Source organism: Pezoporus wallicus, unplaced genomic scaffold, assembly GCF_028554395.1.
Source record: "Pezoporus wallicus isolate ANWC-B61680 ecotype Strahan unplaced genomic scaffold, APGP_CSIRO_Pwel_v1 contig_7506, whole genome shotgun sequence".
NCBI classification, from domain to species: Eukaryota; Metazoa; Chordata; class Aves; order Psittaciformes; family Psittacidae; genus Pezoporus; species Pezoporus wallicus.
The window spans coordinates 1903498-1909300 of record NW_026637546.1 but is presented as its reverse complement, the minus strand read 5'-3'; positions in this window follow the sequence as shown (position 1 = coordinate 1909300).

The following is a 5803-nucleotide window of genomic DNA, read 5'->3' as shown; positions in this document are numbered from 1 at the left end:
TAATCTATTTTTATACTGAGTCTTTGTCTTTCTTTCATTGGCCTACAATAAAAGGATCGCATGATCTTCATCCAATGTTATTTTCTAGTGCTGGCTATTGGAAGGAAAACCAGAGAGCCACAGTGGGCAAAATTTTATAGACCTGGATTTTATTTTATTTTTTTTCTGTTAGATAATTAATATAAACATGAAAAACTTAAACACCAAAATTTCTAGTTGAAATTCTTTCAAGGTTGTGAAATCCTATTTATCTTCAAATTCTTAACACTAAATTACAAAATTATTTCTTTCCCAACTCTTAACAGGGAGGTGAGCATCCTTTCTCCCTGTTATATTTAAATCATATTTATATTTATCAAATGTATTCACTTCCCTAGCAATTAAAAAGGAAATGATTACTGAAGTGCCATTCCTGAAAAGATTTATGTCAATGCCAAGTTTGAGAAGTTTTTTTCTTGTTTCTACAAAAGCTATGCTAATGATTTCTTTATAGATGTAGTTCTTCAAGACTAATTTACCATGTTTGTCACTGTGCTATATCCCTTCTGGAAAAGAAAAAAAATAGAAAAAAAGAATCATTTTGAACCAGAAAATGTGTTTAGGTACAATAAGTCAGTTTAATATTTGTCTCATTCATTCCCTTCATATGCTAAATTTTAAAACTGATGGACAGATCATTATCATTTGCTGTCAAGGGAATTCTAGGTGAGAAAAATACATAACAGAATGTAAGTCCATATAAACTTCAGAAATGGCTTTATTTCATTTTGAAGATATTTTTCAAACCATAATATATAGCACACACAGAATGGTTGATGTTGGAAAGGGCCTCTGGAGGTCATCTGGTCCAAGCTTCCTGTTCCAACAAGGCCACACAGATCAGGTTGCCCTGGACTTTTCGAGTGGCTTTTGAATATGTCCAAGGATGAAGACTCCACATTTTTGGGCAACCTGAGCCAGTGCTTTGTCACTCTTACTGTAAAAAAAGTGTTTCCTTACGTTCAGAAGGAATCTTCTGGACTTCTGTCTCTGGTCCTGTCACTGGGCACCACTGGCTCTGTCTCCCATGTACCCTGCCTTCAGATATTTAGATACATGGATGAGATCTGCCCAAGAATTATCTTCTCCAGGCTGAACAGTCCCAGATCTTCCAGCCTTTCCTTGGAGAGTTGCTCCAGCCCCTTCATCATCTTCCTGGCCCTTCACTTGGTTCTCTACAGTATGTTCACATCCCTCTTGCAATGGACAGCCCAGAGATGGACAAAATACTCCTTGTATGGCCTCTTCAGTGCTGATGAAAGAAGGATCACCTCCCTTGACCTGGTGGCAATACTTCACCCAGTGCAGCCCAGGATATCATTAGCCTTTTTTTTGTCAGCAAGGGCTTTAGGTAACAAATATATATCTTGGATTGTTTTTATTAGGGACTTCTTTGTAGAATATTCTTTTTTCAGCATTTAAGATATTACTTTTTGCTGTTGCTGTGCTTTTCCGAGGGACAGTGTGATGGCAGTAAGTTTTCTAAAATCAACCATAACAGGATCTACTTCATTATTTAATCTGTAGTACATAATTTGAGATAATTTCCAAATAATACCCCAACTCTAGTGCATCAGTTTTTTAGTTCAGCACAACTAGTATTTTCCCAGGATGGAGTCCATGAATGAATAGTTATGGACATGTACTTTGTAATTTTGCCTTAATATTCTTTGTACTTTCGAAATTTATGTCATGGTATAAATGTGTTACATTGACCATGGAAGGGTGTTGAAGAGAGCAGAAATGGAGTAGCATGCTCTTGGGTGTTCAGATGGGTAATGGACTTTTAAGAGCACAGTCTTGAACATTCTCACCTCTCTAGGTGAGTTTTACAAACAGATTATTCTTTTAGTTGAAATTTTACCAATTAGAACTGGCTGTCATCAATTAGGACAAGGTGGCACAGAAAGTGAAGGGGTAGGCAATCATAGGAGAGCAAAGGAGATTAAGTTCTTTGTGTATTTAATCTATCAGCCTCTACAGTGGGGTAATCAGCAGGATGAGAGGTTACTACTGAAGGGTGACTACTCAAACCTGTCCATTTGGGGCTCAATAAATATTTCTAAGGAAGGCAATATAACTGGAAATTATACAGGTCAAGTAAAATGATGCTATGGTAACAGAGTGAAAATAATCCCAGTAATATTTGTTGACTCATGTTAACCTGAAGCTGCATCCACTTTTCAGGTATGGGACCTCAAACAATAAATATTCTCCTTCACGTTCATTCACCTTTATTGCATTAGAGTTTGCCTGTACTGGGGGCCTTATCTGGGAGAATTAGAGAAAGATATTCTGAGCTGCTGATAATTTCTATCTTCCATTTTTTCAAGGTCATCTGAATGAAGAATTTTGAAAACAGACAATTAGGTGACTTGGCAGCATCACCCAGGAAGTCTTTGGGACAGCTATCAACCTCACCTTAATCTATCAGTTCTAAGATAACCACAAAATTGAGGACTCTTCATTCATATCTGCCACCAGGTTTCAGCCATTTTCTTTTTTTTTCCAGTGTTGTCCGTTATTTAACATTTGAAATATAACATCTGGCAGATGCTATTTGTGTTTAGATTTTTGTTTTTCCCTTTCATCACTGAGAGCAGTAAGGGCATTAACACTTTAATGCCATTTGTCCTTCAATGAAGACACCTGATATACATTCTTTCCTCACTTAGATAAAGAGGAGTTTAATGAGATTTGATTGCTGTTTCTGGTAAAAGGCCAGTAGCTTATTAGTGAACTAACAGTATACTGACCTCTTCCTTTAACCTGCTTTATATTCACTGCATGTTGACAGTATAAAATTTAGAGCCAAGTATTTAATGATGTTTCCATGATTCCACACTCAGATTTTTGCTCCAAGTACCTTTATGCATGCAACAGGCTTACTCAATGCTATTTGATTTCTGCAGTTCACCCCTGAAACTGAACATGTAGACATATATGCTAGCTGTGTAGGACCCTATGCTTCACGTTCTAGAAATGATCATTGATTTTTACATATTTTGAAGTATATGTAAAAATATTTTGATCAAGATTAATTTCTTTAACAATTTTGTAAGTGGTTAAGCATGACTTGAGAAAAAAAAAATACTATGTGTCTGTATTTTTCTTCACATAATGGACCATATCTGTGCTGGTATTTGCCAGATGAAATTTCAGAGGAATACCAGATATTTTTTAAATGCCATTAAACTGATTTTTAGACCTGGATTGCATCAAGTAATGGATAGAAAAGGGTTACAGCAGAATACATCTATAAAAATTCTGCACCAAATCAAACTATGCTGGAATGTAACAGTTTCTGCCTTCATGAGTGTCAATGCTATTTGCTGATGCAACTCAGTGCAGTTGAACCACCACAAGGGAGACATTTCAAGAGCTCGGTGTTCAAGCATCTCTTGGATGAAATCCGTTAAAGAGGAGACATGAACTGAGTAATAAATCCTGTTGACATGTACGCTGGTGCCATGAAATGGTATCAGTAATCCTATCGATGGTTGCAATTAAGATAAAGTTTACTAATATTTTTCCTTTTACAAAAAAAAAAATCACAAAAGTAACGAAGTAAGAAATTAAATAATAGAGATGTTCTTTTTGCAGTTATTAATGTCTCATAATGGTTATATATATGACTACCTATATCCCTCTAAAAGCTGAAACAAAAAAAGTATGCCAATAAAGGCCAGGCCTTTAGACATTTCACACACAAATAGGCAAGCATGAAAGATTCTGCGTATATCCACTAATGTGCTGGCATTCTTAAATTCCACAGGAGTGTCTAACAGCCGGTAGCATTTACTTGAACATCTCAAGGTGGCTTATGGTACTGCAGATGAAAGGCTCCTAAGTCATTACAGTCTACAGAAGACTTCCAAGATTAAATAGAAAGTTGCAGCCTGCTTTCTGCAAGGTTATGAATCAAAAAAATGTTGAGAACATGGTTTTCAGGACTGGGCATAATAATGGAAAAATAGTTCAGAATTTCACGATCTCGATTACCAGGCTGTTACAAGAGCAAATCCATCCTGAAGTACCTGTAACCCTCTCTTTCAGGACTTCTGAGGTTGCTCTGGCAGCTGTCCTCTTTGACTAAGTACGTCTCAGGATGTAAAAGTTATTTTGCCAAAAAGCTAGCATGGAAATTAAAACAAATAATAGACAGAATCTTCAGCACAGGATATGTAATGGTAGTTAGATTGCATTACAAATAAATACAACCTAAATCATACATAAGTAAGTTACGAATAACAAGTAGCTATAAGGCTTGCACGGAAAAGCTTTCATATTGTCTCCATCATGATCCATTAGTGTATTTCTGTGTTAACTTTGCTAACCTGAAGATTATGGGCAGCCGTTATTTGGGCAGGAGAAATACAGTTCCTTTCACATGGAATATTTAACGATTAAGAACAGAAAGATTATTTTCATATACTTTGTATCTCATTCAACTTCCTTTTCTTAGTGGTTCCATTGATTTGACACTTGTTTTAGTGTGAATTTGACTAAAGTAAGTTTGATCCTTCATTGCTAAGTCAGCATTTTAATTTAGTTTCTCTAGTGAGCTAGAGTCTCACAGTGTGCATTCAGAGCAGCACTAGCCACCTCTGTGCTTACGTTTTCCTGTACAAATCTTTTTCAAATAAATGGTATTAATATTGTCATCATAAGGTGGACCATGTTCCTGGTGAAGAGTACAAGAAAATATAAGACATAATTTTGAGTGTGTGTTTTATTTTACAGTCAAAGGGTAACTTCTGTTATGTGACAAGTGCAGGAAGAATTTCAATGTCTGTGTGTACAGATTTTAAGATACGTGCACAGCACACACACTGTGTCTTCACTACAATTTGATAAAGTTATTTCTTCCCAAGAAATGCAGAGCGGCCAGTGGGTTTTGCAGTTGGCTGCTGGTAAGCAGGGCTATTTTATATGCCACACTTCCTTGGAGAAACACTTGGAATGAAGCATCTTGTGGAAGGCGCATTTTGATTTGTGAGAGGACTTCTTTCCCTTTGCTACAGATTTTACCTATTGCATTGAATTTAATATAGCTAGGGAAGTGCATGGGCCTTTATATGCACTATATTTTAGGAAGAATCAGGGCTCCAACTTGCCAAGGAAAATGAAGTTGGCTTTGTTTAAGCTATTGGAGGAATGCTGGAGGAGGTGAAAATGGTCAAAATAAAGATATATTTGAAATTCATTTGTGAATGGACAGGGTAACAACAGCAAAACCCCTGCACTGAGACTACTTGGTACAGTCAGTGTAAGATCTTTTTAAATGAGTTGGGGAAGTTGAGTTTTACTGGTCTTTCTCAGCTTTACTGTGTTAATGCTGATAGCCACACTAAAATGCATCATTACTTAAATACACATATGCCAACAGTTGTTATCTTGACTCAATATTAGGGTTTTTTAAAATCTGATTAATTTTTAATTTGTAACACACCTACATTTCACAGGGATAATCACATAATCCAGATAACCTGGAGACAATCTGTTGATGACCCTAACCCAGACTGCACTGTGTTATATTCTGTACTCCTGTCCATTCATAAAGCTATTTTTAACAACATGATTAAGAAACCAGCCTTTACTATATATAAAAAGGCACAGCTCACCATCTCAATTCTAAAAAAATAGATTTATACTGATAATAAGTTAATGAAACAAAGGCTGAAAGTAGCCTGTCAGAAGGGCCAGATGACAGCAATATAACTGTTGAAGAATGACGTAGTTATATAGTGTATTTTTTCCTACT